Source organism: Callorhinchus milii, unplaced genomic scaffold, assembly GCF_018977255.1.
Source record: "Callorhinchus milii isolate IMCB2004 unplaced genomic scaffold, IMCB_Cmil_1.0 Scaffold2, whole genome shotgun sequence".
NCBI lineage: Eukaryota > Metazoa > Chordata > Chondrichthyes > Chimaeriformes > Callorhinchidae > Callorhinchus > Callorhinchus milii.
Window position 1 is genome coordinate 31672507 of NW_024704743.1, and position 13625 is coordinate 31686131.

The 13625-nt window shown below is 42.4% G+C and overlaps 1 long non-coding RNA gene across 2 annotated transcripts in view; it reads left to right on the forward strand.

Annotated features, from left to right (window-relative positions):
- The window catches only part of LOC103184905, a 143745-nt gene that overhangs the window by 42092 nt on the left and 88028 nt on the right, over positions 1-13625 (forward strand). Inside the window, exon 3 of one of the 2 annotated variants that reach the window (XR_488583.2) lies at positions 6864-7009. This is a non-coding gene — a long non-coding RNA (uncharacterized LOC103184905). Of the gene's footprint in view, positions 1-6863; positions 7160-13625 lie in introns of those variants that run through there. The other variant, XR_488582.2, reaches the window with a different exon arrangement.

Sequence of the window (13625 nt, forward strand, 5' to 3'; positions counted from 1 at the left end):
TCTCCGCTCGTCTGGCTCCTGCCTCCTGTTTGTTCCTTATCCGCTCTGCTCCACCATTGATGGCCATGCCTTCAGCCATACACCCCAAAACTCTGGAACTCTCTCCCTCAATCCTTCCGCCTTGCCTCCTCTGTCCCCACTTTCAAATCCCGTCTAAAGACCTCCCTTTTTGATTGTGCTTACGATCACCTCCTTCCTCCCTCTCCCCCTGGCTCGGTGTCAGACTCCGCCACTGTCAACCGCTCCAGGACGCTACTCCGGGTAAAGGGTGCTATATAATGCAAGTTGTAATTGTTGTGGTATGGACTAGTTGGACTGAGTGTTTCCATGCTGCATCATTCTGTGTAATTATTTGTAGACGACTATCTGGCGAAAAAGCGTAAAATCCATGCTCCCTCCGAGCCTCAATTCAAGATTTTGTCTGAATGTGAAACTCTTGTATCAGGGACTAGAAAGAGGTCCACTGAGGTCTATCGCATGACATATGTACCAGGTGTCAGCTTGATTCCGTTAGTTGCCCTCTTGTCTCTGAATTAGAAGGTTGTGGTTGAAGCCCCATGTTGGTGATTTCAAGCTCATAGTCTAGGCAGATACTCCAATGTAGTGGTGGAGGAGCACCACTTACTGGAGATGCTGTCCTCGAATGAGACGTTAAACTGAGGCCTGTTGTAGTCGATGTTGGGGAAAAATGGGGAGGATAGAAAAAAGTTTTCACGCAGTGTAGGTAGGATATGGAATGCCCTGTCAGGAGCGTTGGTTGAGACAGAATCCATATTGGCCTTCAAGAGAGAATTGGATGAATAACTTTAAAAGAGTTAGCTACATGGGTATGGGGAAGGGGAAGGTAAATGGATTGCTCTTCAGGGAGATGATGAGTTGATGGACCGATGGCCTTCTTCTGTGCAGTAAATTTCTAGGATTCTGTGGTTAAGGATCCCAAGGCAATATTTGAAAAGAGAAGGGAATTTCTCCCAGTAGCCTAGTCGATAATCCCTCAGTTGAAATGAATCATTCACTTCATGGCTGTTTGTGGGACATTGCTCTGTGCAAAACTGGCTCTTCTGTTCATCTGCAAATATACAGTCACTACACTTTATAGTAAATCCTGTGAAGGGCTTTAAGGTATTTTGATGCCTTAATAATAATCCTTGCATTTGATATAGCACCTTATCACGTTGGTGAGACATCTCAAAGCGCTTAACAGGATATACTGTATAGTGGATTGACTGTGTATTTTGTGAGTGAAATGCGGCAGCCAGTTGCACACAACAATGTCCCACAAACAGTCATGGAGTGAATAAACAATTTTATTTGGGGGATTGTTGGTGAGGACACTGGGAGAAACTCCCTTCTCTTTTTGAATAGTGCCATTGGATCTTGGGACATCCTCCCGACGTGAAAGGCCCTATACAAATGTAATCTTGTTGTTGTTGTTGTTGTTGTTGTTGTTTAGCATCGACCTGAACAGGCAGATGGGACCTAGGTTTAATGTCTCACTCAAAGGACGGATTATTATTATGTTTAAAGCATGTGTAAACATGGGTATGCTGTGTGCCATATGTAAATAGGCAATTACAAATGACCTCAATTATGTAATTAACCAATAAAACCGATTAGTTGTTAAATACATAATTAAGATACTGCAATTCGCTCTGCACACTTGGAACATAAAAGACAAATCTTGACACATTGTTTAATATACAATGTATCATATTATTAATATATTATTATATATAATATATTATATTATACTATATATAATATATATATATAATATTGTTTAATATATGCATTTCCCCCACAAATATACAGTGAATTCACTTTACAGTATATTCTGTGAAGCGCTTTGAGACGTCTAGAAGACGTGAAAAGTGCTATATCAAGGATTATTATTATTATTATTTTATTATTATTATATACGGTTTAATATAGACCTCAGTAAAAAGTTTGGCAAATGCTTTGCTAATAAACAATAGTCTGCAATAGGTTTCACTAATGGCAACTGAGAATATTTAACTGGGAATCCTCATTGGATCTCTCCAACCTACTAAAGTTCCAGAACTTTGGAGTGGGGGTCGCAAATGGGCCTGAAGATGAGTTGATATTTGATCTTGTATATAGACCATAGGAATTGATGTTGAATATGCCTGACCCTTGTTACCTCACCCTGTAAATAGCTGCTCTAAAGTTAAGTTTTAGATAATGCTCATTTGTAACTGAGGCACCAGTGGTTTGAGCTGTCATTGAGACGATGTTGCACATTTTGCTTTCAGCCCATCCGTTGGATTAAAATAGTCAATGAAGAATCTTAGCATTCAAGTATTTTTTTCAAAAATTAATTGACAACTCAAGAGCTTTATAGTTGCCCTCAAATTCACTTGGTTGCTTTCTATTCCGATTTCAGTCTGAAGTAGTTGATTGATCCACTTAATGCTGCAGCAACACTACCTTCTCTGTATAAATATAGTATTTTTCTCATTTTTATTATGCAACACAATACAATATAAATCTACATTTATAATGCCTTTCATGTTGGGCAGATATCTCAAGGCATTTAGAGTCCTGGCTTGGCACCCAAGCAGGGGTGGGGTGTGGGGGTACCTGAGGGGGTGGGGAAAGGAAAAATGACTGCAGGTCTTGAAACGGATCTTGAAAGAGGTGAGGGAGAGAATGAGTCGGTAAGACTCCAGGATAGAGTTCCAGAGAGTTGGGGAAGATAGGCTGAAAGCCTTACCGCCGAAACGTGTATATGAGTTTATTTCCATGTGTTTCCTTACCGAGGAAAGAATTGTAATAGGGAATATAGAATTGGTAAATATCTCAAGCCATTATCCTCGTTCATGTTTTGCCACAAAAACATTTCCTGCCAATTAGACATGCAAGGGAGGGAGACAGTTACTACCACCTAAGATGCTGTATATCGTCCTGACAACATTGCAAACACAGCTAATCTCCATGGCAAAGCCACCATACTCTACCTTGGCTGCACTTCATAGTTTAATCAATGTCTCCCACATACACAGGATTCGGACTTCTATCTATGGAATGAAGAAATAGATTTAGTCTGAGTCGAGCATCCTGTATTTCCACTTCACCAGGTAGTTTGCTGTGCAGCCACCCTTGACTCTTTAATGGCTGGGGTTAGAACTTCTCTGATTAACAGTGTTACCTGTGATTGCCGTATAATATATACCAGCTCCTTATTTCATTTGTAACTCCACCATTGAATTGCTAAATCGTTCCCTCGCTGGGTTCTCTTGTGAATCATGTTGACAGTGCAACAGCCTCTCAACAGGTTTTAAATTAATGAAAGTTTCAGCCCTCCTCTTCACAGGCATTAACATTGTTCTCATTTTACTGAGACTGCAGTAAATTATAGAAGAAAAATTATGGATGTTGGCGATTGGGGCCGTAGAGCAGTGGTTTACAATGGGATTCATGAATGGTGACTCAGGATTGCTAACAGGGATTCCTGCCAGTAACCGGCAGTACATCACAGACAACTTGTGAGATCTTCGCCTTGAAAGTGCCAGCAGTAGATCATGGGGTTCCCATGAGATGGCTGTTAGGGCAGGATTCCCATTTAAGGTCTCCTTTGCTATTAGTGAATCCCATTGTAGATCTTTGCTTTCTCAACCCTGATAAGTCTGCATTTAATCTGGGGTTTCGATGACATTCATAAACCACTCAAGCTTTGTTCTTGTAGTTAATGATGTCATCTGAACCCCTGGAGTAAATTACAGCCTCATTACTCACTCCCAACTACCCACAGCTCTCTCTCTCTCTTTCTCTCTGCGTAGCATGAAAGTAACATGTCAACAGAATGCACATTTGCATTTGTAACTGAATAAAACATTAACCTGCTTTTAAGAAACTAACAAATTAAAGTCATGTTTGATGGGCCAAATACCTCTGACAATGACATCCGCCTTGATTCCTGGACTGTTTCAGACTAAAAAAGGAAAACAGCATTTTTATCTGAAGCAAAAGTAATTTAGAATTGAGGTAATTGACTATTAGCAGATCAAACCTGACTGGGTGTGTTAGGTGCAATCTGATTTCTCTTCCAAAGGGCAGTCGAGGCCACAATGGCTGCGTGGCAGTTTGTGACCTGTTCATTCTGCAGCTGGAAGGATGATGGAATGGAAATGAGTTGCTACGAAAATAGTTGAGATTAAGCTGTGAAATACAAGGAATATGTTGGCTAACAGAAAAAAACACATATCACAACCAACAAAGAGCTGTCACATGAGGCACTGGGCGCTGGTGCCCTGAAACTTACAGAACAGAGGCATACAGCATGTTTCCTTTGAGTACAGTGACTTAAATAAGGAATGGAGATGCTTTTTTAATGAAGAGAGCAGGACAACTCAGAGCGACTAATGCCACTAATGGATTTGGAGAGGCTGCTAATGCATTGTAGGAGGCATTGGATTGATCTCTCATATGTAAAATAGGATTTGAAAACAACAGAACAAAATGTAAATGCTTTTATGGAAAATCCAGTCACAGTATGGATGCCATTAAGTTAAATGTAGTCGTTGATAATGAGAAAGGTGACACACATTGTATATGATCACATTTCTGTTGCGTGTTGCCCATAGCATCTTTGGTGATGCACGACTATAATAGGCAGTCTGATTAAAGGTCATCATCACTGAAGAGGATGGGATATGTGTAATGCTCAATAGAGTACAATTTTTATGTTATCGAGGCTCTTCTAATGGTTATGGCACATTGCTTTCTGCAGGAGTCTGAAACACTTAAAAGCACAAGCACACAGAAGCATAAAATCATAGAAACGCAAATCACAAAGAAGACCATTCGGCCCATCGTGTCTGTACTGACTCTTTTAAAGAAACATCCTTTCAGTCCCATTTCCCTGCCCTTTCCCCATACCCCTGCAGTTTACTTGTTTGTAGATATCTATCTAGTTCCCTTTGAAAGTTAATATGAATTCTGTTTCAACCACTGCTCCCAGCAGGACATTCCATATCCTAACCACCTGCATGAAAAATGTTCTCCAAACTTCCCTGTTTGCTCGCTATCTTGAATTGATGCCCTGTAGTCACTGACTCATCAGCCAGTGGAAATAATTTCTCCTCTTGCCTCTATGTATATTTATTCTGTGCTCATGTATAACCTTATATTAGAGCACTCACCTCGCAAGCGAGAGACCTGGATTCGATTCCCGGCAGGGCGAAATGTTTGGCAAGTTTCCTTACTCCACACACCTGTTTACCCAGCAGTAAGTAGGAACCTGGTTGCTTGTCAATTGGCAGATTGCTTTTCTGGGTTTAATAATTCCTTTTAAAAAAAAGAATTGGTCACTCAATCCACGACTGTTTGTGGGGCACGGCTGTGCGCAATTGGCTGCCGCATTTTGCTCACAAAATACACAGTCGATTCACTTTACTGTATATTCTGTGAAGCGCTTTGAGGCATCTCAAAGACCTGATAAGCCAATATATCAAATGCAAGGATTATTATTATTATTATGTCAATTTGGTCAAAACAAAACTACATTATGATATTGTATTTTATATGATTATTAGTAAACAAAATCGTATTTAGTGAAGATGCACAAATTTGCTACTTGGCTAAGTAAACAAAGCAGATCTGCAATCTAGGATGACACTCCAGAAATGGGGGCTGGGGGTGGGGTGGGTCTCGTCCCCTGCTCATGTGGGAGTTAATGATCCTATGGCACTACTTTTGGCCAACAACCTCAATAAAATTGGTCATTCCCTTCATGGCTCTTTGTGGGACATTGTTGTGAAGCAAATTGGCAGTTGGGTTCACCTATAAACACACAGTCAATGTATTTTACATTATAACTGGTGAAGTGCTTTGAGATGTACTTCCCAACGTGTAAGAAACTATCCTAAGTTAAGGATTCTTATTGGATATCAAATTTAAATGTTACATATATCAGCCAACATTACAAGCATATTCAGAAATGAACCTATTGAGATGAAATAATGAAGTTCCCATCGGAGTGGGAACAAGGGATGTTGGGTGTATGGCAGCCCTCCTGGCTTGAAGAACAGAGTTGCTGTGCACCTTCTGCTGCTCCTGCTGGATGCTCAAAACCTCCCCCGGGACTCACAGCTGGGCTGGTGCAGGATACCGGCCAGGCTGGCCATAAGCGCAGTGAGCAGGGGTAGGGGAGTGAAGTCAGCAGGGCCTGGGATTGTGGTGTGAGGAGAGGAGAATTGAAGAGCCCGGCCCCGAGGCACCACCACAGAGTGGGATCAGGCACAGCCCCTTCCCCCCAACGTCTTGTCTCTCAAATCTTCACCCACCTCCCAGACACCCCACTAAGTGTCTAACCCCCAACCATCAGCCCCAGTCACCCCTGTCGTACCTCCCAGACACTCCCTATTGCTGTCATACCTCCCACTGGAGGTGGGGGTGTGGGCAGTCAGAACGTGGGGTGCAGGGTTTCATCACTCTCACTATAAAAGTCATTCCAGTGCAACTGATACTTCATAAACTCAACCACAGCTTGCTTGTTGAGCCATTCTTTTTGCTGATGTGAAGTGTGCCTGATGCACTGGAACTATCTGCTAGAGATAATTCTACGTAAATTAAATGCACAGATTAGTGCTCTTCCTTTGCATAAGCCTTTGCTTAGATTTGCAAAAATGTAAAGACACAAAGATAGGAAAGAGTTTTTATTAACTGCAATAATCAGGAATAATTCTCTGTGCACAAAGTATTATAGGCAGGACATTACAGATCACAACAAAACAAGGTGTTAATCACAGTTTAAATTTAGTATTTTTTAAAGTATTGATTAAGAATCACCCAGATCTGTCAAAGGATATGAAGGAGACTTATACTTTATTCATTTTCTGCAGAGTGGATGCATCAGTGAAAGAATAAATGGAGTTGGATGATAAGCAGAAGAGGACAGGGATTTGGTGAAGAAACAAAATGGGAGAGAGAACAGAACCCGGGGAACCTCCAAGTTGATGGTGGCAGAAAATTCAGATAAACGAAAAAAGTGAGCCAATGCAATTAGCTTTTCGCCTGTAGAACTGTATCAGAATGGAGGAATAATGATTTGGAGGGTTTACAGAAATTTGACAGCTGGCTTTTGACAGATATTTTTGGCAGTGGACAAGAAGGAAATAACTCTTGGAAATGAAGGGAAATATTTTGAAATCCTCTGGGAGACAGAAAACATATAGAACCTGACAAGGATGGATGGGGGTGATGGACATGCTAGGTTTTGTGCATGTAAGGTTGCAGGTAACAGAGTTTTTGGATGAGCTGGTGCTTGCGGATGTTATAACTGAGGAGACCAGTGAGCAGGGCATTTGAAAAGTTGGGTCTGGAAGTGAAGGAAGTGTGAATGTTTTGGTTATGTTTAAAGTGAGATGAACACAGAGAAAGGTGATGTGGCGAGGTTGCAAAAAAAAATGTCTTGTTAGGACAATATATTAGGGAGGAAAGAGAGCTGAGGATCAAACAGAATGGTTAAGCACTGGTTCACTGAATTTGAGAGAGTGCCTAAGACTGAGCCAGAAGCAAGGAAGCATTGGCAGGAGCCGAGGAGTAAGGCTTGTCCAAGTTAAACTAAAGGGTGAAAATAAAAAGGTACATTCAGGTGTCATCCTCATGCAATCTTGATCTGGACATGGAATATCTGAACATGAAATAATGAAGTTGTAATTAAAATAGAAACTTGTTATGTGGACAAATGCAGCAGCCAATCTGCACCAGCAGTGTTCTACAAACAATAAACTATGTCATGAATGACATATAGAATATGTGTGACCTTTGCAACATGACATAGTACCTGGTGCAACGGTCAAGAATGAGGTGCGAAATCTTCCAGTTCTATTACTAAGTCATACATAACAAGGGCTACACATAACCATAGAACACTATGTGTAGAATTAGTCAATTTCAACCAGTAAGCCAAAAAGGAGGAATATAGAATTGGCTTCAACAACAAATTGCATTTGTATAGTGCCTTTCACGTTGGAAGAACATCCTAAGATTTCAGCTTTGTGCCCAGGAGGGGAAATGAATAAGACCCCTGTTGCACTTTACTCTTGATCGATCGCTATCTAGCAATCTCTTTGACTGCTCCTTTGGTCATCTTGCACCCCCACACCCCCACTTGGGCAAGGTAACTGGATGGCACCCATGGCACTGTATCTCCAGATGAATCAGCGCCTTCATGATGAGAAAAGGAAAAAGTCAGAAGGGAAGAAAAGGAAAGAACATTGGAGGTTAAAGCAAACAGAAGGGCATCTCCACATCAAAGAGCCAAATTAAATGTGAACTGTTCAGTCCAAGCTGGTTTGCAATTAAACGGTCATTGCATGAACTAAACAAATTCCAAGTAGCTGTCAGGGTGATCAGCTCAGACACATTGTACAATAAAACCTTGGATGAAAAGGTTTTGATTGGCGGGAAAAAGGAATGTATAATTTTGTGTATAAATAATTCATTTGGGTACCAATAAACGAAAAGCTGAAAACATACATGCCAGGACAAGTCTAGGCGTGAAGCACAATCAGTGCATAAATCTAATGCTGTAAAATACATTATTCATCAATATCACAGACCCAAGTTCAGTTTATAACTGTTCTATAATGCCTTTGATCTGCCATCTGCAATGAATTGCATTACACTTTCAGTTTAAATGAGTGCTGGCTAGATTGTCCAGTCTGACGTCTGCAGCCACTTTATGGTGAACTTCTTTCTGTATTTCATTGTTCACATTTGGTTAACAAAATTAATTTACAATCAGTCCTCCAAACCTGGAAGACTTTTAACAGTATTCATTTCATCTGCCGCCAAACTCTTGAGGAAACCATTCTTCCCAATGTCTGAACTGTGATTAACCCTAGGGCTTGTACAGTAATTATGGTTGGTTTACTTTCCTATAGGACTTTCCATAGCCTGTAACTTGTAACCAGGGTACTCGATAAAGATGAGAACGAATAAAAAATGTAAATTAATCCAGCGTAATGCTGGATCTTTCAAATTTTTCTCCACCCTGTTCAAAATGGGAGTGCTCCTTCGTATCAGGGTCAATGAGCCGATCTGTTTCCAACCCTCTTCTCCATTAGTTTCCAAGTCAGAGGGTGTATGGAGAAAGGATTCACATCTTGCTGTCTTGCTGGAATAACGAGCAAAGATATTTTGCTGTATTATGTGTATTAAAAGTAGATTAACAAAGACCGTACAGCATGGAAACAGGTCACTAGCCCACTAGTCAATGCTGGTATTTATCCTCCCCATTTCTTAACCTCTTCCATACAATTCTAATCCCAGTATCCCATGTGAAGATCTAGCTTCCCCTTGAATGCATCTGTACTATCTGATTCAATCACCTCTTCAGTCAGTGGGCCACGACTGATCCAGACTATAAATGACTTCTTTATTTTTCCTATCAAATGAAATTACTTTGGATTTTCCTACGCTAACCATTTGCCATCTGTCAGACCATTCCGCTAGCCTGTTAATGTTGTCCTGAATTGACATCCTGACCATGTGTGACCAAGACTCCTTCTGCCTCCTCGCCCTCTCCGCCGCCTTTGATACTGTGGACCACTCAATCCTCCACCACCGTCTCTCACCTCAACCTTCAAGGTTCTGTCCTTGACTGGTTCAGGTCCTACCTTTCACACTGCCTCCACTTCATCTCTGAAATCGGTTTCTCCTCCAGCCCCCAAACCGTCTCGTGTAGAGTTCCTCAGGGCTCTATCCTCGGTCCTCTCCTCTTCACCCTCTACATGCTCCCCCTTGGTGACATCATCCGCAGACATGGGGTCAATTTCCACATGTTTGCAAATGACACCCAACGCTATCTCTGCTCCACCCTCAACTCAAGGACTACTGGCGTCCTGACCGACTGCCTGTGCGACATCAAGTCCTGGACAAGAGACAACTTTCTCCAACTGAACGTCAGCAAGACCACGGCTCTCCTGATTGGCTCGCGCCAGCACCTCAGCACCTTGGGCCCTGGCAGCATCAGCCTCCATGGCTGCACACTTAACCTCACTAAGCCAGTCAGGAGCATGGGTGTCTTGTTTGACCCTGAACTGTCCTTTCTCCTCTACATCTGCACCATGACTGGCACTGGCTACCACCCACCTCCGCAACATTGCCAGACTCCGCCACTGCCTCACCCCTCAGGCTGCTGAAACCCTTACCCACGCATTCGTCACATCAAGGCTCGATTATGGAAACTCCCTCCTCATCGGCCTTCCCAACTCTTTCCTTCACAAGCTGCAGATCATCCAAAACTCTGCAGCTTGTGTACTCTTGCGCACCAGGCTCCGTGACCCCATCACTCCCACCCTCGCCCGACTCCACTGGCTCCCCATCCCCAGATGATCGAGTTCAACATCCTCGTCCTCACTTTAAAGGCCATCCATGGCCTTGCCCCCTCCTACCTTTCTGAACCGCTGATTCCCTACCAACCTGCCCGTTTCCTCCGTTCAGCGGGTTCCGGCCTGCTCTATGTCTTCCGCCCGATCCGCCCTGCCATCGGTGGTCGGGCTTTCAGCCTCTCTGCCCCCACACTCTGGAACTCCTTCCCACAGTTCCTTCGCCTCGCTTCCTCCCTTACCTCCTTCAAGGCTGGTCTCAAGACCCTCCTCTTCGATTGCGCCTTCAGTCGCCCTCCCACCTCACTGCCTTCCCTAACCCCTACCCCGACCCTCCCTCATGTACGGGTCCTGACCCCTGACTGTCCAGCACCTTGGGACATCCTCCCGACGTGAAAGGCGCTCTATAAATGTAATTTTGTTGTTGTTGTAGAATTCTTCAGCATTCTTCTTAATTGTTTACCAAGCCCGCCCCCCAGTGTTGTGTCATGTGCAAATGTTGGCACCCCACCTTGTATATCTGAATCCAAATCATTTTTGTATATGGTAAATAGTGTGGTCTTAACATGGATCCCTGTGGAACACCACTTCCTACCTCTTGCCAGCCTGAGAAAATACGCTTAACTCCCACCCTTAGCTTTCAATTTCCTAACCATTCTTTAATCCATTCTGCTACCTCTCCCACGATTCCACATGCCCTGATTTTAGTTATGAGCCTTTCATGTGACACTCATGTAGGCCTTCTGAAAATCAGACTATACTACATCCACTGCATTTCCTACATCTACATTTATCAGTTACATCTTCAAAGAATTTGATAAGGTTGGTCAAACAGGACCTTCCTTTGTTTCCAAAGTTACCTATTTGTCTAGCTGGGGTGGGGGAGGAATGAATGTATTTCACTGCTTGTGATACAGAAGTGCAATTAGCTTTCTTATCCCAGGTGGTCTAGTTGAGGGGGATGCCGGGTGAGTTCTCTAGTGATTTAGTAAAGGATGGTAGGTGATTCACTGGTGATTTCCGCTAATGGTTTAGTGGTAAGGTATTTTGGCCAATGTTGGGTATCAGCTTAGCTGAGTTGGTAGTACTCTCAACTCTGAGTCATGATCATGAGGTTGTGGGTTCAAGATTCAGGTCAGGACTTTGAACTCATAATCTAGGCTGACACTCCAGTGCAGTGCTGGGGAAGTCCTGCATTGGGGAACACTCCAATACAACAGTCCCAGTGATGTACTGGGGTGTCAACCTGGACTCCAAGTCCCACTACCTTCTGACTCAAAGGCAAGAATACAATCAACTGAAGTTGACACCAAAATAAGATGAGTGTAGGAAATGTTCATTATGACTGGTGATAATTAAGTAACTGAATCCATTTAGGAATAAGGGAATTTTGAGTCCGACATGTGGAGACTCATAAACACAGATTGGCATCCTGCATTGCACAGCACAGCTCAACCCCTGGCTATTCCTGACATTACTGGCTTGCTCTTTAGACACGCTATGTTATCAATGATTCACTGTTGCAGAAGTCAAATTCCTGCTGAAGCCTGTTGAGATGCAGTGAGCATCACTAATGTTTCATAAACATATTTAATGGCATTCTGGGGAATGGCTAAATTTAGGGAATACCATGTCAAAGACGTCAAACCTGTATATAACTGTATCAAAAGTGCTGTGAACATTAAGGAAGGGCAGAATGTTTTTTAAGCTCCTGCTAATACGCCCAATGACTGTCAGGAGTCTTTTTTAGATGACAATTCTCTGAAGGTGCTGGACTCTTGTTGGGATCGACAGACACCAGCATCCCTCTGGTACCTCTCTGAAGTGGCTGTTCATGTGTTAGCCTTGATGGTTGAGTGCTAGCAGGTTACAATAATAGTAAGTAGGTACCCGGTTATTAGACGATTGGTGGTTCGCTTTCCGGGGGTAATAAGCGCTTCAAAAACAGTTTTAAAAATAATAATTTGGTAATTTATTCACTCAATCCACGAATGTTTGTGGGGCACTGCTGTGTGAAATTGGCTGCCACGTTTCATCCACAAAATACAGAGTCAATTCACTTGACAGTATATTCTGTAAAGCGCTTTCAGACGCCTCAATAACATGATAAGACGCTATATCAAATGCAAGGAATATTATTATTATTATATAGCAGCTTATCATGTCGTTATTCAACCATGATAAACATCACAGCTGAGCTCAATCTTGTCTGTGTCCCACGTCTTCACTTTTCAGCAGACTTCACAATTAGGAGTGGAAACCTGACTGATTTGTCACTTCTCTAACCATGAGTGCTAAAACAATCTGTAACATCCCAACAACTGGCCGAGCAGATATGAGCTAACATTCAAACTTGCACTCAGTCTACGAAATGGGAGCAATTGGCAGTCTCTTTACCCGCTAGGGCCATTGTGGGAGCTAATTTCTAAGCAAAATAACAACATCTTGTTGTTTCCGAACCTGCAAAACCTTTAGCCGTGGAGGAAGGGGGGAGGAAATTGGAGGATGTCTTGGAAGTCCTGTATCTTTACAACAGTACCATAACGTTTAACATAAAGGTGCTAGAGGCGATAGAATCTGATGGTTTGTTGTAAGTAGATTACCTCGGTAGACAGGAATACTGGGAGCTGGGCCACAATGCTTCCTTGCAGGAGGTCTCTATAATCCAAACTCTGTCTCCCACTTGTAAAGAGGCTCTGCTCAAAGCTGTAGCATGCCTTTTTTGACCTTTGCGGGGTTGTGAGTAAATTATAACAACTTTCTCTGAACACATCGTCTTTCTCTCACTGTCTGAATGCTTCAAGCAATTTTTGACATTTCAAGACCAATAGCAGGGTTTAATATAGGAATTTCTTGATGTAACTTGCTGTTTGTTTCCAAGTTATTAATTCAAAATAGAGAGCCAATAAATGACAACAATTTACATCAAAAAGATGGGACAGGTTGAGCATTTTAATGAGGGCATGGTGTCCTCATTAAAATGAGTATGGTTTTCATCTGTCCAAAGAAGTCATTTCAACTTTTGTCCACTGAAGCATGTCCAATATACATGACATTTGGGAAAGCTATAACTCATATGCTGTGCCTGACACTGCTGTTGACTATTATATCCATGAAATTGACTGTTGTATTCCGTTTTAACCATAGCTACCAAATGCGATTACACAACACTGCAGAATCCTATTACAGAGAAAAGGTCAGGATTGGGGAAAGGGGAATTGTGTTTGATGAATTAATAATTCTGCACCTGAGAGCAAGCAGAAGCAATCA